At 36.9% G+C, this 23002-nt stretch overlaps 1 long non-coding RNA gene and 1 other non-coding gene across 2 annotated transcripts; both read right to left on the bottom strand.

The window, feature by feature from the left end:
- Positions 1-5484: 5484 nt before the first annotated feature.
- LOC114678488 (U6 spliceosomal RNA) lies at positions 5485-5588 on the bottom strand. The gene has a single exon (XR_003729934.1). It is a non-coding gene; the product is annotated as a U6 spliceosomal RNA (small nuclear RNA).
- Positions 5589-12471: 6883 nt separating this feature from the next.
- On the bottom strand, positions 12472-22342 carry LOC144340923 (uncharacterized). Its single transcript, XR_013417471.1, has 4 exons — positions 22280-22342; positions 18739-18846; positions 15032-15137; positions 12472-14023 (listed from the first exon to the last, which is right to left on the bottom strand). It is a non-coding gene; the product is annotated as an uncharacterized LOC144340923 (long non-coding RNA).
- Positions 22343-23002: the final 660 nt, after the last annotated feature.

Raw genomic sequence — 23002 nt, 5'->3', positions numbered from 1 at the left:
TCCAATTACATGCTATAAGTTTTCCAAATGTACTAATGTTTCAAATGTGAATATTTGCAATATTTTATTATATATATCCACCACTATACTCACTTGCCATTTTTGTTCACCTCGTTTCTTTTATTATTATTATTTTTATTTATTTTGGGGGTGGGGGACAGAGTTTTGCTCTGGTTGCCCAGGCTGGAGTGCAATGGCTTGGTCTTGGCTCACTGTAAACTCCACATCCTGGGTTCAAGCGATTCTCCTGTCTCAGCCTCCCAAGTATCTGGGATTACAGGCACCCGCCTCCATGCCTGGCTAATTTTTGTATTTTTAGTAGAGATGGGAACACCTGACCTCAGGTGATCCACCCACCTCAGCCTCCCAAAATACTGGGATTACAGGCATGAGCCACCACACCCAGCCCACTTCATTGTTTTTTAAACTATAACTCATGCTAGAATTCACCAAAGAAAGCAGCTGCATAAAGTTGTCAATGATATTTATACTCATTCACTCAAAACACTGTTTAGCAGTTGCAAAATTTATACTTTTTTCTATTATTGATGACTAGCGAAGTAAGACACTTCATCAATACTTTTTCCAAACAACTGTGTCTGAAATTCTGATGTATAAGGTATGTCTCAGATTTACATACAATTATCAAGAAAAAGAAATAGAATCTTGAGATTTTCTGTGACTATCTTTGATAAAAAATGCGAGTTATCTTTCATGTGTAAATCACTTAGAATAATAAATTAATAAACCACCTATTTTATTACTCAGAGTAATAAACCCTTCAACAGGGATGATTTTATTTACACCTGCACCCACAAAGCACAATTCTTGGCACATAGTAGGCAATTAATGACTGTTTGTTAAATCAATATTACTCAAAATAATAAAATAATATTATTCAAAATAATAGACCCCTATATAATTAATAGAGAGGTTTATCATTTTTTAAAATTATAATTATAATTATAGGGGTTTATAATTAATAGCAATTATATCTAAATGTTGATTATTACTATTACTATTTTTTTTTAGATGGAGTCTTGCTCTGTCACTCAGGCTGGAGTGCAGTGGTGAGATTTCAGCTCACCGCAACCTCTGCCTCCTGGGTTCAAGTGATCCTCCTGCCTCAGCCTCCCAAGTTGCTGGAATTATAAGCAAACACCACTATGCCTGGCTAATTTTTGTATTTTTAGTAGAGACAGGGTTTCACCATGTTGGTCAGGATGGTCTTGATCTCCTGTCCTCATGGATCTGCCCGCCTCGGCCCCCCAAAGTGCTGGGATTACAGGTGTGACCTACCGCACCTGGACGAAATGTTGATTTTTTTATAAGGAAAACATTTGAAAATAAATATTAAAATATGTGATATTTCTTATTGTACTAACGTCAATAGCAGAGTAAAAAATGAAGCATTTTTTTCCAATTATTATTTTTTTGGAAAAGAAAAATGAAAAGGAAATGTAGATAGTCTTGCCATTGGAAGTATTGAAGGGTTTTTTGTTGTTGTTGTTTTTGTTTTTATACAAACATGGCATCTCTTGCAGAGAACAGAGAAGGAATTCCCCATATTTTCTCAATATTATCACCGTGCCTCGATTGAGTCTGATGCTCCAGTGATATCAAACATCTTGCAGGTACTAGTGCATACTTCATCCCTACTGACATGTACTAAGGCATCCTGAATTTAACAGGTCAAGAGAAACCTAATTTCTCAGTAGCAATCCTATCATCTGAGTAAATGGAAATACCATATTTCCATTGCTCAGGACCTAAAATTTAGAATCAGTTTTGAATTCTTTCTTTCTTTCTCTAGGTTAATTACCCAATTCTGTAGATACTACCTTCAAAACACATTCAGAATCTGATGGACTCTCACTTTTAAATGCTACTACCCCGGTTCTATGCATCAACATCCGTCATGTAGATCACTGTGAAAATTCCACGTCTTGTTTCCCTGTTTCCATTCCTGCCTTCTACAATCATATCATACATCATCTAGATTTCTTTAAAACTTTAAAGTTTATCTTTTTTCAAAATCCTCTAGTCAACATAAAATCTAAAGTTCTTACCATGCCCTGAAAGGCCATATGTTGTTTTTTCCACCTCCCTTCATTCTGATTTCGGGCCTTAACTCTCTCCCTCTAAACCACTGCGTATCAACCATACTGGCCTTTTTGCTGTTTCTCAAACAAATTAGTTCCTGCCTCAGAGTCTTTGCCCTTGCTGTTTCTTCTACTTGAAAAGTTATTCGACCCTACTTGGTTTCTCACTTCTCCCAGGTCTTTACTCAAATGTTATTAATGGACTGGCTTTCTAAAAAGGTTCCGCTTCTCCAGCCCCTCTCTATCCTTATACTCTGCTTTGTTGTTTTAAACAGAATTAATCACTACCTGAGATATTATGCTTATTAGTTTATTTATTTTCTTTTTCTAACATACAAATTTTACGAAAATGGGTATGTTTTCTGTTTTGTTCAGTACAACATCTGCAAGTTCTGGCATTCAAAAACCATTTGCTGAATGAACGAAGAAATAAAGGAACGCATCATGCCCAGAGGCTGTTTCAGATCTTTGTGTCTCTCTGCCAGCTTTTCCTGCTGCCTGGAAGTCTTATAGTCTCCTGGGTCCTGGCTATCTAGTGAACAAACCTTCAGCTACCTTACTGGAGAGTTTAGAATATTGTCCTCTTTCCTAGAGCTTTTCTGTCACACTCATCAGATCAAACTACCCACCCTTTCCTTGGCTCATCTACTGTAACCTCTGCATTCTTCTTTCATATCTCCTGGGATACTTAGGTGTCTACAGTACTTTCTATGTCCAAAAGTATCCTGTGGACAGGGGACGACTTTATTCACACAATTCTTGGCACACACTAGGCACTTATTGACTATTTTTTAAATCAATGCATAAATAGAAATAAGCAACATATGACTAATATTCTCCTCTTGATATATGAGTGAAAACCTAAAGCTAAAGATTTCTACGAGTTAACTTCATTTTTATGACTCTAATAACTTATTTAAGAATAATAATAATGCCAATGACCTATTGCACATTTGCCTTTTGCTGGCATTATTGTAATTTAATAAGTAGTAGTAACTCATTTATTCAATCTTCTGAGTTTATGAACTATTATCATTTGAATTTTAGACAGGAGTGACCAAGGCACTAACATGTTGAGCAGCTTGTCTCACTCACGAATAAGAACAGACTCAGGTCATCTGCCTCCAGAGCCTCTGCTCTGTGTCGTTAGTTCATTATATAGTCTTCCTCACTATAAGACCAATTTCTTTTTCTCCCCCTACATATATTAGGAGAAACGTTTTTGACAGGGGTCAGTGTTGATTGATTACCAAAGTAAATCTCAGACAAACTTCCGTGAGCATCATATGATATAAATTTATTTCTGAGGCTACAGTTTTTCATCAAAATTTTTGTCCTTTATTGGTTTCAGTATGTGTTTGTATCTTATCAAGGCACATTCTGTATAGGTGATTTTCTAACTAATTTTAAACACATTATTTTGTGTAATTATATATATATAAATTATACACATATACGTAATTTCATAGTTAATTTTTGCTTACATCCTAAAACAAGAGTTAACAGATGTGATTGACAGTGCCTCTCACAGGTAAGACTTAGGTTTTATTTCCCATAAAATGTTTAAGCAGCACGTGTACTAACCTAAAGGAAAACTCCTCAACATATTCATGAGTAAGCATAACCTGGCTTATTGTATTAACTTGCACTAAATTGGATAAAACTGGGGAGTGGCTATCAAAATAATTTTCTTAAATTTAGAAATAGGAACCCTATTATATTAAATCTCTTATTATTACCATCTTAAGCAAGCATTTAATGATAATCTTAATGACTAGCACCACTATTTTAGAAGACAGTTGCAAACAGAGATCACGACAGGTTTTATTAAGGGAAAACCTAAAATGAATTTATAGACAAATTATTAGATTTAGAGGATAAGTTTAGTAAGCTAGTTATATATACACACACATAAATATAAACATATATACATATACAAATACATATAGTTAATCTGAAAATGATTAATTATCCTTTTATACTGAGCAATAAATATTTAGTAAATATAATTTCTGGGACTGCTATCTTTTCAATTGCTTTATATGGAAAATTTTAAATATATACAAATATAGAAACTATGATAATAAAAAAACCCATGTACCATCTGTCCTTATCAACTCATGACTAATTTGCCTACAGCTCTTGCTAATTCCTGCTGCTTCTGGTTTGTTTTGAAAATTACATTATTTTACTTTTAATATTTCAGTGTGTTTCTCTAAATAATTAGTGTTCATCTTGAAACATAACAATATTTCTATGATAATATTTAACTTAAGAATAATGCTTAATATTATGATGTAATCAATTAGTGTTCAAATTCCCCGAAGGCCTCAAATATTTTTATAGAATGTTTATTAGAATCAAGATACAAATAAGATCCATATGTTACAGTGGGTTAAAATGAAAATTTTCCTATAATTTCTGAACCTCCCTCCTCTAAACGTTTCTTTTCTTAATGTTTATTTGCTGAGGAGCAAGGCCATTTGTCCTATATAATTTCCCAGAATATGATATTTTCTAATTGTATCCCTTTGGTAACATTTAACTTGTATTCTGCTTTCTATATTTCTTATAAATTGGTAGTTAGATTTGGAGGCTTGATCTCATTCTGGTTTGGAATTTGGCAATAATAATTTATAGGTGGAATTATATACTTCCATTTCTATACATAATGTGGTGAGTTTCAGAAAGTAGAATGACTCCTCTACCTATATTTTCTTGCTTTCTTGATTCTTCTGAGATTGCATTGAATCCATTTATTGTTGCCTTAGTTCAAATACGAAATTTGTATTTTGTTTTCTTAAAAACTTATTGATATAGAGTAAATTATGTAAATTTACTAGAATATTGTCAAATATAAATGATTAGGAGGACTTTTTTCCTTAATTCACCTATATTTCATTTTTTAATATTTTTTATTATACTGTAAGTTCTAGGGAACATGTGCACAATGTGTAGGTTTGTTACATATGTACACATGTGCTGGTGTGCTGCACCCATTAACTCGTCATTTACATTAGGTATATCTCCTAATACTATCCCTCCCCTCTCTCCCTACCCCAAAACAAAAAAATAAGGAATGCTAGGCCGGGCGCGGTGGCTCAAGCCTGTAATCCCAGCACTTTGGGAGGCAGAGACGGGCGGATCATGAGGTCAGGAGATCGAGACTATCCTGGCTAACACGGTGAAACCCCGTCTCTACTAAAAAATACAAAAAATTAGCCGAGCGAGGTGGCGGGCGCCTGTAGTCCCAGCTACTCGGGAGGCTGAGGCAGGAGAATGGCTGTAAACTCGGGAGGCGGAGCTTACAGTGAGCCGAGATCCAGCCACTGCACTCCAGCTTGGGCGGCAGAGTGAGACTCCATCTCAAAAAAAAAAAAAAAAAAATAAGGAATGCTTCACGAATCTGTGTGTCATCCTTGCGCAGGGGTCACGCTAATCTCTGTATCATTCTAATTTTAGCATATGTGCTGCCAAAGCAAGCACTATATTTCATTTTTAATAGACTTTTTCTTATTTCATTAGTCGTCAACAAATCTTTACAACAGCAGAAACATATTAAAAGTGGCTTTGATTCTTAATTTAATGACTTCACTTACCATAAGAAAACTGTTGACACACCTGGGACCTAGAGAATACACTGACTGTGATTGTTTACCATTTAGTTTTCTTTATAGTTTCTGTTCAAAGTAATCATGAATATTGAGATGAATGTGTCTTGAGTTTTCAACATGTTCAGGACATAGTTCATCTCTATTCCTGAACTTGAATTTACTCTCCTTTCAGATTAATCATGAAAGGCTTAATTTATTATGAAATTCAAAGAAAAATGCTTTATATACTCTTGTCAGTAATTCTACTCTGATAAATCCAAAACCATATGTGATCACCAAACTCTATTAAAGAATTATGTATCATCATTTTAGAGTTTTTCATAAGTGCTATTAATTGCCACTTCCAAATGGACTTTGGTGATTTTCGTGGTTTATTCATGGTCGCACTTGGAATCAAGCTAAATACTCTTTTTGTCTTTTAGTTCATATTTACCAATATGAAATTCTATTTAGAATACACTCTATCTAACAGTGCAAAGTGGTACATCAGATATTGGGCAAAGAGAAACAGAACTGCTCTTTGAAAGCCTAAAAATCAAAGACAGAAACAGAGAGACAGACAACATATACTAGGATAGCATGTAGAGATACCTACACAGGATGAAAAGATAGGGACAGCAAAACATCCCATTTACATGTGAAACGAGCTTAAGAAATGCAGCCTATACACCATAAAATTAAAGGAGGTTTGAAGCACAGAAATACATTAATATCAAAAGATACAAATAAAAATTAAAAACTGGGATGAAATCGGAAGAAAATGAAAATTAGGTCAATCTGCTTTACAGATGGCCTGACACAGTCAGCCCTTCCCTGGATTGTTTAGCTTTCTGGCTTGAGCATCTTCAGCCCTTTGTTTTCTCAATCCTGAAATGTGCTCCCAAGAACAGATTTAGTCTCTGAAGTCTCTGGCACTCACCTTGATCTTATATATTAAGTAAAGGAGCTCTAATTTTTCAGGAAAAAAAAAAAAAAGTTATCTGACTCTTATTTTTTGACTCAGTTCTGCAAAGAGATTTCTACCATATTCCTAGTCCTTGTATTTTCCCCATGGTGTGGTAGGCACTCTCTATTTCTTTGTCTAATGTCAATTATTTTATATATCTGGGGCACCAGGGCTTTGCCTGCCCCTGTAACTGACACCTGCTAATCAGCAAATACTAATATAAGAAACCTGCCTGTTTCTTCTCTCCCTCGTCTCTTCTCTGTATAATTTTAATATCACATAGTCCTAAATCTCTAGTCAACACTGTGAAAAATCCCTTGTTCATGCCTCTCTGATGCCAAATTCTGTTGCCAGTTATATTAAATGCTCTATCCTGACTGCCAGATCAATTTCTACCTGAAATTGCATCTGTCTTCAAAGACTTGTTCCATTTGAGTATTCATATGGGTCCAGTCTGAGAATATCATCCCTTCTGGAGATGTACAATTTTAGGCCACTTAGAGCATATGCATACCTGAGGTCATTTTCCCATTGCCCCCAAGGAGCCACCATGTTCCGCTGGCATCACTGGGATTATGAATTGGAAATTCTGCAGCTAAAGGAGCTGCCCTCCCACAACACCACAGGAGGAAGCTCTGCGTAGACAGTCACTGTGGAGAGCTATGGTTCCTGCCCCTCTTCCACAGCTTTCCCAATCCACTCTGTCTCCCAAGACACTGTCATCACAGATAATCCTCTGTCAGGTTGCTCCTCCCAGATTATTATCTGCAGGCTTCTGGAGGGATTGAGGAGATAGAAATCTCTGTACCCTATGTCTTCTTCCACTGATGCCTAGAAAGGGATAGAATATTGATCCAGCTGCTAGGATTGGAGAAATGAAAGGATGTATAGAGGATACAAGTGTCTGAATTGTGACTTGAATCAGAATTTTAAACATGTTTCCATAGAAGCAATGTTGTAAACACATTTGTTAATTTATCTACCATTCAATGTATATTTCTTGTGTAGCAGACATGAGCCAGTCACCATAATGAAATAAATGATGATTTGTCTCTTAATTAAAATAATTATTATTTTTCTACTTAGGTTAAGCTATAGATTAAGATTTAATTAACCTTGGTGAATAGGAATTCTGATCACCTAGTACAGTTTTTAAGAGAAAATTCAAGTTTCAACAATCAGGCCATAGACTTGCTAGAAAGCATTTGCAAGAACACTCCAACCCACAAGTGTGAATTGTGGTAGAGTTATGACCTGCAGTTACTTTCTTGTGCCCATTTGTTGATACCACCAACTGTCACGAGTAGTTTTACATTAGAGAAATCATGTTAAAGAAACATATAATGCAGTTTTGAAGAGAAAAACACAACCCTGTCTAGTGGGGCTGCACATATGTCTCTGCAGCTTGTGCACACCAAGATTCTGAGGGCACTATTCTGAGAGGCTGCAATGCAAATTTGTTACTTAGGGTTTTGAAGGGCACCACCTGCACAACCACAGAAGAGAGTCTTGCTGCCTACCTGACTCTTATCTTTACTTGAATGATGAAAGTAATGGGTCTAGAGTGTAGATAGTTATAAAAGTCCCAGGGTTTGTTGTTTGTTATTTGCTTGCTTTATTAGCGCATCAGCTAATAAAGCTTTTCTGCATAGGTTCCTCTCTTTTTTTTTTTTTTTTTCTGAGACAGAGTCTTGCTCTGTCACCCAGGCTGGAGTACAGTGGTGCAATCTCCACTCACCGCAACCTTTGCCTTCAGGTTCAAGCAATTCTCCTACCTCAGCCTCCCAAGTATCTGGGACTACAGGTGCACACAATCACACCTGGCTAATTATTTTGTATTTTTAGTAGAGACAGGGTTTCACCATGTTGGCCAGGCTGGTCTCGACCTCCTGAACTCAGGTGATCTGCCCACCTCGGGCTCCCCTCAAAGTGCTGGGATTATAGACATGAGCCACTGTGCCTGGCCCATAGACTCCTTTTCTGAGTAACCTGATTTCAGATATAAGAAAAAAAATGCAGACACTAGGTCAGTTAGGTAGAACTTAAAGATTGATTTTGCTAGTATAGACTCAGCTTTCAAACATGATGAGGCAACATTTCCAGCATTTAGGAAATTTAGTGATTTAGTTGTAAAGGAGGGACCTGGAATGGGAACCATAGTATTCTGTGCAGTATTAAAATTGACCAAGAGACAGGGAATAAATATAGTGAAGACAATCAAAAAAGGGAGCACATCTCAAATGTGTGGTCATGGGCTTCAGATTCTTATTTACACTGGTGCTGGAAAGAGAGGGCCAGAGACAGAGGGAGAGGTATGACTAGATGTCAATGTGGGTTGAATGCATGAATCTCAGAAAAGGGAGTGATTAGCATAAAGTGAAGATGTTGAACAACCACAGATAGTTTTCCAAATATATGAACATCACTTGTATCTGTGGATCAGAATGGGCAGCTAAAATTAGGAAAGTATGCCAAAATGAGATTATTTAGTGACTTTTTTGGGATATCTCTGATGATAAGGTACGCAATGCCATTAAAGAAAAAAAAATTAGAATTTAAGAATAGAGGTGGAGGCCGGGCGCAGTGGCTCAAGCCTGTAATCCCAGCACTTTGGGAGGCCGAGGCGGGCGGATCACAAGGTCAGGAGATCGAGACCACTGTGAAACCCCGTCTCTACTAAAAATACAAAAAATTAGCCGGGCGCGGTGGCGGGCGCCTGTAGTCCCAGCTACTCAGGAGGCTGAGGCAGGAGAATGGCATGAACCCGGGAGGCGGAGCTTGCAGTGAGCCGAGATCGCGCCACTGCACTCCAGCCTGGGCAACAGCGTGAGACTCCGTCTCAAAAAAAAAAAAAAAAAAAAAAAAAGAATAGAGGTGGAAAGAAATTCCTTAGGCCTCAGATCTACTCCAGGATGTACAGTTAAGTGGACAACACAATTTAATGATGAGAGTAGACCACTCTCTGAGTGGTCTCAGACAGGCGGGCTGGGATGAGCTGCACCACTGACTACTCAGCCCATAGTACTTGGTGGAGTCAGTAGCCAGGCACGAGGCAGTGGTATTATCACCCATCTCCAAAGAGAGCAGCTGAGTTCCTCATCTTCCCTCTAAGCAATTTCTCCAGAGATAATTCTACCTAAACAAGCCTCAACGAAGATGATAGCATCTGATGTTAGTATGACCAACGATACCGTGCAGACCAACCGAAAGAGCAGTAAGAGATCCATGACTTCCAAAGAAAGCATTCCTTAGGTTTTATTTCCTAGAGGTGAAAGTACAATGGTGTAACCTCTTGGGTTGAGTAACTTCTAGTAATATTTAGAGTTTTCCCAGGAGGCAAAATTGTCAGGTAAAAAATAAAGACAGATATTTACATTATGTGAACAATATGAATGAAGTAACCTCATTAAGGATTAAAAGGAATATGACTTCATTCTTTACCTCATGCTAATAAATGGGTTTTATATGAAGATTTTAGCTCTCATGTATCTCTGCTTGGATGAATTTTTTATTTTTTAATTTCACTGCAGGGAGCTGAAACAACAGAGAGGGGGAACAATGAAGAGGGAGAAAGAAGACTGACTGAGGATACAATGTAAGTTATTGGCTAAGGGCTGGACTATATATGTATGAAAATAAACTATATAGTGATTATCTTGAGAGAAGCTGCTGTGGGGTTAAGAACAGATATAAGACACCAGAGGTAGAACTACACTGGGAGACTTTTCAGTCCACACACTTCTAAATACCATAAGCACTCCAGAAAAGTCATGTCTTTGGATTTAGGACTCTGCCATAGAGTAAAATCCACTCAAAGTGCAGCCTTCTAAAGCCTAAAACCAAGCCTCAATGATACCTTTAGATGAAAGTCAGGGTTTGGAGGTTGAATTCCAACAAATAAAGGAGTCTTGGAAAACAGTCTTTCCACAGAGGCATGTTAACAAAGTGAAAACAAAAACTTTAAGGTTATCAGTTAGGAATTGCACTCCTTACTAGAATTAAAAGAAAAACTCTTCAGAAGTATGTACCAGAATTAGGAGTGTATATAACATAACATCCACAAAGTTCAGTGTTAAATCTAAACTTACTAGACATTTTTTAAAAATAAAATATGACCCACAGTTAAGAAAAAAAAAAACGCAATGAGTAGAAACTGACCTCAAGATGGCCCAGATACTGGATTTAGCAGATCAAGACTTTTTAGTGCTAATATAAATATTTTCATGGATTTGAAGGAAAATGGGGTTTATCTAAAGATATAGAGAAGCTTGGTAGAGAAATGAAAACTGTGGGGAAAAAAGAAGCAGAACCATATGGAAATTCTGAAACTAAAAATTGCAATGTCTAAAATGAAAAAAAATTCTGATGGAATTAATAGCAGATTGAGGATGACAGGAAAAAGAGGTCAGCAAACTAAATAATAGAAATTATTCAATATAAACAAAGAGAAAAAATGTAAGAAAAATTATCAGAGCCTCAGAGAACTAAGAGTCACTCTCAAGCAATCTTATGTGTGTAATTAGGATCCCAGAAAAAGAAGACAATGAGAATATGACCAGTAAACATTTGAAGACATAATAGCAATAATTTCTCTAGATTTAATAATAAATATGGCCGGGCGCGGTGGCTCAAGCCTGTAATCCCAGCACTTTGGGAGGCCGAGGTGGGCGGATCACGAGGTCAGGAGATCGAGACCATCCTGGCTAACACAATGAAACCCCGTCTCCACTAAAAATACAAAAAAATTAGCCGGGAGTGGTGGCGGCGCCTGTAGTCCCAGCTACTCGGGAGGCTGAGGCAGGAGAATGGCGGGAACCTGGGAGGCGGAGCTTGCAGTGAGCCGAGATCGCACCACTGCACTCCAGCCTGGGCGACAGAGCGAGACTCCGCCTCAAAAAATAAATAAATAAATAAATAAATAATAATAATAATAATAATAAATATTTACTATCCACTGATAGATTCAAGAAAGCTCAGCTTCAGGCTAAAAATCAAAATCAAGAGAAAGTGAAGCCATTAGCTCAAGGAGAAAAGAAATAGATGTAGTACTCACACAGAAAACATAATATAGATTATGGCTAATTTCTCATCTGAAGCCATGGAGGCCTAGAGCTATAGAAAGATTTATTTAAAATGCTTAAGAACCAATCTTCCAGCCAGGCGCGGTGGCTCATACCTGTAATTCCAGCACTTTGGGAGGCCAAGCTGGTGGATCACGAGGTCAGGAGATCGAGACCATCCTTGCTAACATGGTGAAACACTGTCTTTACTAAAAATACAAAAAAAAAAAAAAAAATAGATAGTCAGTAGTCAGGTGTGGTGGCGGGCGCCTGTAGTCCCAGCTACTCGGGAGGTTGAGGCAGGAGAATGGCGTGAACCCAGGAGGTGGAGCTTGCAGTGAGCCGAGATCACACCAGGGCACTCCAGCACGGGCTACAGAGAGAGATTCCGTCTACAAAAAACAAAAACAAAACAAAACAAAATCCTAATCTTCTATTTCCAGTGAAAACATTTTTTAGAAACAAGAATGAAATGAAAACATTTTCAGATAAGTAATAACTGAAAATACCACAAGTAGACTTGTGCTAAAAGAAATGCTAAAGAATGTTCATTACGCTGATAGTAAATGACATCAGATGGAAACTTGGCTCTATTATTAGGAATGAAGATACTAGAAATTGTTAAAAACAAGGGGCAGAAGAGGGGACAGTAAACATAAAAGGGTTTTTTTAAGTGTCTCAATTTCCCTTAAAAAAATAAAACAGACTGTTTAAAACAAATAAGAAAAATAAAACAAATACAAATTGTTAAATGTAGTTATATAGTTATAATAAAACTTAAAATATTACAACAGTAGCACAAAAGATGAAAAATAGTGTTTCAGTTAGCTCAAGCTGCCATAACAAAACACCATAAATTGGTGTAACAGAAATTCATTTTCTCCTAGTTCTGGAGGCTGAGAAGTTTAAGTTAAGGCACCAAATGCTGGCCATTTTTGTTCTGATGCAGGCTCTCATCCTGACTTTTAGACAGATGTCTTCCCTCTGTGTCCTTACATGGCAGACAGAGAGAATAAAAAGAGACAGCAAGAGTAAGGGTGAGAGAGCCCACCTTCTCTGTTCTCTCTTCCTATAAGGATACTAATCCCATGGGATCAGGGCCTTATCCTTATTACCTTATTTAATCTTAACTACCTTTGTGTAGGCCCAATCTTTAAATAGTCACTTTTAGGGTAGGGCTTCAGCATATGAATATTTGGGTGGATGCAATGTAGTCTGTAGTAGATGGTGAGGGTATCGGTGAAATTGTATTGTTGTAAGGCTATTACAATTGTGAAGTGTGAAGTGTCAGATACCAAGTTGCAAGTTTACAGTGCAAAATGGTATAATATTGACTCTACATAATAAAGGAAGAAAATTTTTTTTTAAGAATTGATAATACAAATATGGTACTTTGTCACAATATTAAGGACTACACAAAATCTCTTCATTACACTGATCATCAAAATAGTATGAACAACCAAGAGAAAAGAAATTCATTATGGACCAATGAATATATTGGTACCCTAATCATTTTTTCTCTTTCTAATATTAATGAATTCCTGAATATTGCAGTTGTTACTTTATGTTCTGCAAGATTACCTTTTTATATATACACAATTGAAAACTAAAATAGAATGGCCTTAAATTATCTTTTTCCAGCTAAAATCAGTATTTGATGAAATTTTAACTAGAGCAGTAAAGCAGCGTAGTCATTATTCAAATCTATATGGACTCATCCTTACAAAACAGCCTCCAGTTTAACCCTAAGCATTCTTTAAAAAGCCTATTTGTTGGTAGACAGAAGGAAGGCTAAAATTCACGTCTGACAGGATTGTAAATATTTCTACTCAGAAAATGAAATCAAGACTCAACTCTATTTGAGGAAAACATGCCAACTTTAAGAGAAGTTCAAATTTTGCACGGCCTACTTATTGCTGGTTTCCTAAATGACCTAGAGTAAATAGAAACAGCCTTTTCATGTGGCTGCTGATTAAAGCAAGGTCTGTAAGTTGGCAGTATATCATCTGAAATTTCAAAGTGTAAGTGGAAGCGGGGTTTCTTTTCCTTTCAAAAAATCCCCCTACTCTTTATACGTGGTCTGAGTAACTGGCATACAGATATAAAATCACTGGGCAGTAATCAGGAGTGTACTGGTCCTTATGGCAGGCAGCAAGTGGGTTACTGCCAGGTCTTTGAACTACAAAAATAAATAGAGAATAGAAGTGGATTGTATTGGCCAAGCCTGAGGCTCAGTCATCTGTCTTGGAGCATGCTCTGGTGAGAGTGTTTAACTTGGATTCTTTCCATCACATGTGGTAGCTGCAAGAGTGAAAAGAGAGGAAAAGAACAATGTTAGGTGGTATATTTAATAGTGTGTTGGCTTAACAATTCTCAGGAAACTGTTACTTATATTTTTCTCTTAGCAGCCAGAGTTTATCCTCTTTGTTGAGGTTCTGAATGAATGCATGTGTACTGTAGAAAATGTGATTCTACCATCTCCACCACTTTCCATTGTTTTACAAAAGGCTTAAATAGCAAGCATGGAGATTCCCCCAAACGCTATCTATTAAAGGAAACTAAGTATGGCAGCTCAAAGGACAGTATATTTTTGTATTTAATTTCACCAGCAGCTTGATATCCCTGAGTTAACTGGTCTCCTTTACCCTGAACCTGAGAAGCTGGAATTTGTGGTAACTGGATGTTTGTTGTTTTTGGCTAAATTATCCTCTTTTCTTTATTTTCAAGGACAATATAACATAAACTAAAACAATTTTAGGCTCCATCTGCCTTTTCATTTTTCCAATTTTTCTTCTATAAGAAAGGAGAACCTTTACTCAACCACAATGTACCCATAATAGAAACTTGATTTTAAAAAATACCTGTGACTAGAGAAGGAATGGATTCTTTGTAAAGACAGTGATGCACTCAGTTGTTGTATATTAGAAAAAATTTTGCTTGTTTTCACAGCTGAATTATTTTCCTTTCTATATTATCAGGAAGAGTACTCACAAATCACATGAGATTTTTAGGAGATTTTAGAGAAAAAGGCAAAACTTTTCACAGTTAAGTTTTTAGTTGCTAGCATGATTTTTTTCTAGATCATGTAGCACACATTTTGTAGCTCTGTGAAACATCAGTAATAATAAACTAATGAAAATCTGAATTATTTATGGAAATACAACTAAAGAAAATTAAGTTATAAAATTTTATTATATTGCTTTGGACTACACATTTTTCATGATTTCTACAATTTTTAAATTTAAGATCTTGTTCAGAAACTAAATATGTCAACATAATAGTCCATTTAAAAATTCTTGAAGTACATACCTGGTAATATGAGCTTTATTCCAACCAGCTTTATTCAATCTAATTCTTCATAGGAACAATATAATGTATGAGGAGCTACATTTCTGTAAAATCTAAATGGCTTCTTCTACTGTTAAATAATGAAAAGATTAAAATAAATCTTGATGTTAATAAATATTCCTCATGAAAATTATTCAATAGCTTATGAGGCTGATATTTTAAAACTAAGCTCAACATCGATCATATTTTTTCTTGGCTAACAGCCTTTTTAGAACAGCAAATTTAACTTTTTAAAATATAAAAAGTCAAAGACTGCACAAAGGATATTTCAGTACAATTTAACATTAAGAGGTTATCAAAAAAAGGAAAAACATATATAGCTATAGTTCTTATGCTTTTTGAAACATTTTCATATACTATTTTCAAATCATACGATATTATAGCAGACTGTATCATATGCTATCATATTGCATAATTTTAGTAATATTTTAATAATGAATTAATTTCTATCACATATTACTTCAAAAATTTAAGATTTTCTTCTATAATCTACATTTGAAACCCATTTTTTTTTTTAATTTCCCCAACGAGGTTTGCAGACTTTCTTTTCCCTTATGGTCACATAAGCAGTTATGGAAATAATGGCAACAATGCCTCTATATTTATGTCTTATAAATACAAGGAAATTATTAGATGCTCCTGAGTCAAAACCCTAATGTAAAAACATTTCCAAAAGCATTGCTTTTGAGGGCTTAACAGACTTATTAAATTCTTCAGGGACACTCGAGATCAACTGACTCAGAAATCGCATATTATCTGCTTTCTCAATGTGTTTAAACAGCCAGATATAATGCTTCCATGTACGCACTGAAAATGTGTGAGTACTTTAAATGTTCTTGATCTCAAACAGGCATTTAAACAAACTGTAGGTTGAAACTATTCTAGATAGTAGAAACTTCAGAAGTTGTTGTTCTCCAAGTAAATAAAGCTTCCCACTCAGACATTTTCTTTTATATTTTCTCTGCCATAGAAGTTGAGCAACTGACTCATGGACTTACTTTTAAAAATATGATAAGACTAACTCAGGTCAAATAGATTCTGCAAGTGAGTGACGTAGAAAGTAGAGAAGAGAAATTATTTGAGAGTGTCTTAATAATCAAGGCATACTGGTGTGAATAAAAGATGTCTCAAACTTCAAACTAGGCCAAAGAGATGAATTACTAGGTCATTTTCCAGGGCAGCCATGGGCTTGCCCCTTTGATTAACATTTGATTGACTGGGCTATTCTACAGATCTGTAGGGGCAGAGGCCAACATATTCTTCTTCTGGCAGGTTTGCAATAGTTTCTGTCCTGTGGAAAAGATAATCTCAAACGTCATGGTTCATGGCCCTGTTGGACATTAACTGATTTTGTATTTAACCCAGCAATCTTGCCTAGACACTCCTTTATGTTGCTTAAAAAAGCTTGCACTAGTATTCTTCTTTGAACTAGTTTTATCATCTCACTGATTTATCAATTAATGAGTTAAGTAAAGATCATTGAAAGATATTCACTTTATATTTACCTAAGTCATGACTTAACCTTTTGGAAAAGTATAATAAAGCATTGGTAAGAGGATAAAAAAATGATTCAGATGTTACAAACTTTAAAGGGCTCAGTGAGGAAAACAATACTTTTCATCTATTGTGTTAGTAATGAATTCTCTCAAGGATTTATGACAATAAAAATTAATTTCATTGTTAAAATATGCAAAGTATTAAATTTAAAACTCCAATTTATTTAGCTAATAAAAATAATCCAACTATCAAGTATTTATTGAACATTTGCTTTCTTGTGATATTCCTCCTTTAATAACCTGTGCATTGTGGAGACAATGTGCTATCATATGAGAGTGCACTATTCTCTAGACCAAACCTTTGACGTTTTTGTTTTTGCATTCTTGGTGTTTTCTGTAATGCTTGACTTAGTAGGTGTCTGGCAAATGATACATTTTAGATTTTTAATGTTTATGAGGCATGTCTTTCAGTCTTTGTTAAATAAAATTAAGTCTCTCAAAAGTATTCCATTTATGAGATGTCCCTGGGACCCAAATATGCCAATTTTTTTTTCAAGTTCGGTGTATTTAAAATATAAAAATTTTATTCAGTGTACCTATATACATCTTATTTGTAATAATTATTGTGTTTTTTTTTAACAATTAAAAAAAAAAACCAAATGGCATTAGACTACATTAGGAACTAGAGGTGCTATTTGCATGTTGATGTTGTGTGAACAGTTCACTTCTCTTTGTCTCAGTTTATTGAACTCCAAAATGAGACATGGGAGAGAAAGTATCCTAAAGTATCTTCACTGCCTAAGAGTCTATTATCATATGTCAACATCTGTAGCAATTTGACCCTACCAGTTGACAACTACTGTGGTTGTCAACTTTACAATACTACAGATAAAGTTTAGGAAGAACTTTAAGAAATTACATTGGCCACGTCAAAGATCTGCTGAGTGTATGTGATTAAGAGGATGCCTTTTGAAATAAAAAGTTACTTCAAAAAATCATTTTACTTGCAGCATGCTTTATATAATTGAGAAATTGATGTGGAGGGTAGATGGAGCACAGTTTCATAATCTTTTAGCCTTCAGATACTAAAGACCACCTTTGGTGTTCTTGGAGAAAGCACGGGGAAATAGAGCAAGGCAAGTGCCTTGTTTTTTTTGTTTTGCTTTGTTTTATGGCTGTATCTGAGTACATGCGTGTGCATGTGTGTGAACATGCTCCCCTGCCAATGATTTTATGAGGCTTCATTCAACATGAAAAGTTTGTAGGCCGGGCGCGGTGGCTCAAGCCTGTAATCCCAGCACTTTGGGAGGCCGAGACGGGCGGATCACGAGGTCAGGAGATCGAGAGACTATCCCGGCTAACACGGTGAAACCCCGTCTCTACTAAAAAATACAAAAAAAAAAAAAAAAAAAAAAAAAATAGCCGGGCGAGGTGGCGGGCGCCTGTAGTCCCAGCTACTCGGGAGGCTGAGGCAGGAGAATGGCGTAAACCCGGGAGGCGGAGCTTGCAGTGAGCTGAGATCCGGCCACTGCACTCCAGCCTGGGTGACAGAGCAAGACTCCGTCTCAAAAAAAAAAAAAAAAAAAAAAAAAAGAAAAGTTTGTGACATGAAGGAAAAATTGTCAAACCTAACATGAAACCTGAGTTGTAGGTCACCTAAATCATAACCAGTGATAAATCATAAATAGGCCAATCAAAAATATTTCACAGACTGACCAAGTGTAAATATAAGCCTTTGGTTGCTGGCATATATGAGCTATGTAGCTGTAAGTCCTACAAAACAACTCTTCTATGGAGAGGTTAGGATTCAGTATAGCAATATTCTAAGATGTATTTAGCTCTTAGTATGTAAGTTTTGCTGCAGAACTTTTTTTCTAGCTTTATAATGCTGAAAAAATATATATTATTTTATACAGTAACAGTAATATGTAGTAATATAAGATGTGTTATTTACTTATGTTTTTCTTTTTAACTTTTTTTCTCCCCTCTCATGAAGCTTATTTTTACTGAGTTCCTTGGAAATTCTTCTGATTTAATTTTCAACATTTTTTAGCATTACCTTTTAAAATTAATTCTATTTAATTATTTCACAAAGAATGGGGGCTCATTTAACTCTCTTTATTTTCCTTTCAAATTTAATGCCAGTAGTCCTATAAGAAATGCTATACTCACTCTTCCCTGTCAGAGCTTTATTCCTCTAGGTAAAGATTATCTGCCCTTTGTTGTTCTTGAACCATTAAACATAACCAATTTGCCTAAAGGGACCATATACCTCTCCTTCTTCTGTACAGCGAATAAGAGAATTGTTTATGTAAATGATATACATATGGACAAATCCTACATACACTTCATACCCCAAAGCTATCTAAAATTCAGAAATTTGGATTCAACAAATCCATAAACTGAAGGGGAACACCTAACCAGGCTCAAACAACTAGGCTTTCATTGTTTTAGCTCCAATATATACATGGAATTTTTTTTCCCCAAATGTGGCGCAAGTTTTCTATAAACTTACTGAAGAAATTCTTGTTGAACCAGTATATAAAGAGCTATGTGAGCTCCTTAACCCCCAATATGTAATTTGATTCTCATTTATATATCCCTAGGTATGTATTATGTAGGGAACAATAAGAGATGAGCCTTTTCATATCACCCCTCCCATAAATATTCCCTTTATTTATTTATTTATTTATTTATTTATTTTTTGAGGCGGAGTCTCGCTCTCTCGCCCAGGCTGGAGTGCAGTGGCGCGATCTCGGCTCACTGCAAGCTCCGCCTCCCGGGTTCCCGCCATTCTCCTGCCTCAGCCTCCCGAGTAGCTGGGACTACAGGCGCCGCCACCACACCCGGCTAATTTTTTTGTATTTTTAGTGGAGACGGGGTTTCATTGTGTTAGCCAGGATGGTCTCGATCTCCTGACCTCGTGATCCGCCCGCCTCGGCCTCCCAAAGTGCTGGGATTACAGGCTTGAGCCACCGCGCCCGGCCAAATATTCCCTTTAATCATTTTTATACCTCATGCACATTTCTCCTGCATAATAAATTTTAATTGATTGTCAAAGTCTTAGAACACATTTATATTTTGCATATAGAGAACAATAAAAAGATAAATTATTATCAATATCCATGGAGTTGTTCAGATAATTATTTTAAACTTGAGACCACATTGCTGTTATTCTCAGACACCTGGGAAAAATGCATTTCCACTAGCCAATTTGCTTAATCCAGAACAAGATAAAACACTGCTTTGAAGCTAATTTTAATAACTTTCTTTTAAAAATAAACTTAGTTATGGAATTTGTAGAATATTTATAGTATAGTTTGCTCATTTTCTTAAATGAGCCTTGATATTTGTGATAGTTAATATTAGATGTGAACGTGACTGGAATTGAGGAATGCCTAAACGGCTGGTGAGCCAATTTTTCTGGGCATGGCTGTGAGGTTGTTGCTAGAGGAGTCTGGACTGGGACCACACCCTCAATGTGGGTGGGCTCCATCCAGTGGTTGCCAGTGGGGCTAGAACACAGCAGGCAAAAGAAGGGAGATAAACAGTTGGTTCAGTTTTCTGATTTTCTCCTTCTTCCTGTGCCAGATGCTTGCTTCCTCTGCTCCTGCCCTTGGACATCAGATTCTAGGTTCTTTGGGCTTTGGACTCCAGGGCTTGTACCAGCAACCACCTGGAGGCTCTCAGGCCTTTGGGCTCTGACTGAGTGCTGCACCGTTGGCTTCCCTGGTTTTGAGACTTTTGGACTTGTACTGAACTCCAATACAGGCTATCCCCAGTTTGCCAACAGACTATCAGGAGATTTCACATTGTAATCATGTGAGCAAATTCTCCCTAATAAAATCCCTTGTATATATGCGTATATCCTATTGGTTTTGCCCCTCTGGAGAACCTTAATGCAGGTTTTGGTATCAGGAGTGATTTTAAAGGAACGGAATTTTAAGAATGAATTTCTTTAGTTGATTTCGGGGTTTCTGAAGTTGCCTCTCTAATCTGATTAGTCCTAAAAATGCCGAGAACTCTACTTCTAATAGTAAGGAGAGCACTGATAGTAAAAATAAATAAATGCATTTGATACTGCTGATTCACTGCTCCTGAGAGACAAGGAGTTTAGTGATTCTATACAGGATACCTTTGAACATTTGTGGAGAACCAAAGAATATAATGAAGTTGGTTGATGGCTCCCATGTATGCTGGACAAAGTGGTGAATTTAGGGATTCTAGCTCCTGGCTCCAGAAGCACATACATAACCTAAAAGTTTCCAAGTGTGTCCTGGGTGAGAATCTTCTCTTCAGTAGACAAAGGGCTGAAATTGCTGAAAATGAAACACAGACTCTTATTATGCCAGTGGCTAACCTACAAGAAAAGGTGCACTCTCAGCCTCACGAGGTGTCTACTGTTAAACTAAGGGTATTGATTAGGAAAGAGTAAAACCCTGTAACTTAGAATCAGAACATGTGGGAGGATGCTGATGAAGCGGGGGACACTGAGTTCCTAATTCTGATGAGACTGTTTTGTCAGAGGAAGTGGTCTCCCCACCTCCTCTCCTTCCTAGCAACATGTCCTCCCCTACTCACAGTAATATGAGCCTTTCAGCCTTTGTCTGAGGAAATTAACCCTGCATTGCCTGAGGAAACAGTGATGGCCTCCCTAAAGCAGTTGCCAGGCAAAACAACACTGATTCTCCTCAGGATCCATCCCCAGGACCCCATTGTGCTTCTAGACCTGTAATTAGATTCAAGTCCTGGCATGCCCCTAGAGGTGAGGTACAGAGTGTGACCCACTAGAAGGTGTAACTACACTCCCAAAGAACTACTTAAGTTTTCTAATGTATGTAAGCAGAAATCCAGGAGGCAGGTATGCGAAAGGATAGTAAGGGTGTGGGATAATGGAGGTAGGAACATAAAGTTGGATCAGGCTGAATTTATGGATGAAGGACCACTAAGAAGAGATTCTGCATTTAGTGTTAATGTTGCAACATGAGGAATTGAAAAAGAACTAATCGTTCATCTACTTGGTTAATTGAAGCACGGATCAAAATATAGCCCACTGTGAGCAAGCTGGAAAGGACTGATCTCCCTTGGTTTAATGTAGAGGAAGGGCTCCAAAACCTTAGAGAGATTGGAATGCTAGAGTGGATACGTCACTTAAAAGACCTACTCATCTCAACTGGGAGGATTCAGAACACATACCCTTCGCCAATACTTTTTGAAATACATTTGTGAGGGGAGCACCAGTATCCTTGAAGAGCTGTGTGATTGCTCTCCTGTATGCCTGATTTTAGAGTGGGAACTGCAGTCCCTCAATTGGAAAACCTAAATGCAATGAGAATAATTGGATCCTAAGGTGGCAGAGGCCAAGTGGAGGCACTCAAACATCAAAAGCAAGGTGGGCACAATTGCTGTAATGGACAACCGAGGCAAAGCAACAATCAGAGCACTGTTGTAAAAAGTAAAGTAGAGGTTCCTCTTCAAAGACTTTCCTCCCCATTTAATTAGGAATAAGTAGTAACTTCTCTTAGAAGCAAAACTTATTCAAAGACCTTTGCTAACATTCTTAAATATCTGCTAGTCGTTGTAAAGAAATCAATGTACTTTTGTTCTTAGCTTCCTCAATTTAGCCTAAATATTTGCCCTGGCATGCTTATACTGGTCCAAGCAAGCATTAGGCTATATCCTGTTCTCTTTCCTTATTTAAAGGTGTTTTTACTTTTCTCAGCATTCCACCAGTTACTTCCTCTTTCCTTTTTTCTCCTCTGCCTTTGCCTCTTTTAAAAAGTTCTAAATTGCTAGCCAATCGGGACCAATACAGAATGTGAGTTCCCATTCCAGCCAATGGAAACCGGACACAGCAGTAGGGTGGACACATCAGGTTATAAATGACCCTGTCTTCTTTGTTTCGTGTACTCTAATGGCAAAATTGCTGGTGAGTGTACCCTTTCTGCAGGAAGTAAAAATGGCCTTGCTGAGTAAATTAAATTTATGTTCAAGTGCTATTTCTTTACAGCATTGGGAAACAAGCATTTCAAACATTCTGACTCATGTACAGCTCTGGCATTGGCTAATTTGTCGTGGTGTTCCTAGAAGTGAAATAGACAGGAAGTCTACTACATTCTTATTTGATCCCTATAAGCAGAAAACTTCCAGTAAGAAGTTTAACAGAAGGTCTAACTGGAATTACAAAAACAGAGAATCATGACCCCTCAATCAATTTCCAGACTTGAGATAGTTTACAGACCCAGAACCCCTTGAATGAAGGGGAGGTTGAGTCCCCTTGAGGAAGGGCCTCAGTATACCACCAAAAGTTTTTGCTGTTAATCTTTCTTCAATCCCTCTCAAGGGCACTCCAGCCTTTTACTAGTGTAACTGTGCATTGGTGAAAGGGAAATAATTAGACCTTTCAGGGCCTACTGGACACTGGCTCTGAACTGAC

Source organism: Macaca mulatta, chromosome 5, assembly GCF_049350105.2.
Source record: "Macaca mulatta isolate MMU2019108-1 chromosome 5, T2T-MMU8v2.0, whole genome shotgun sequence".
NCBI classification, from domain to species: Eukaryota; Metazoa; Chordata; class Mammalia; order Primates; family Cercopithecidae; genus Macaca; species Macaca mulatta.
Note: the sequence above shows the minus strand (reverse complement) of the source record. Positions and strands in the feature narration are given on the sequence as shown.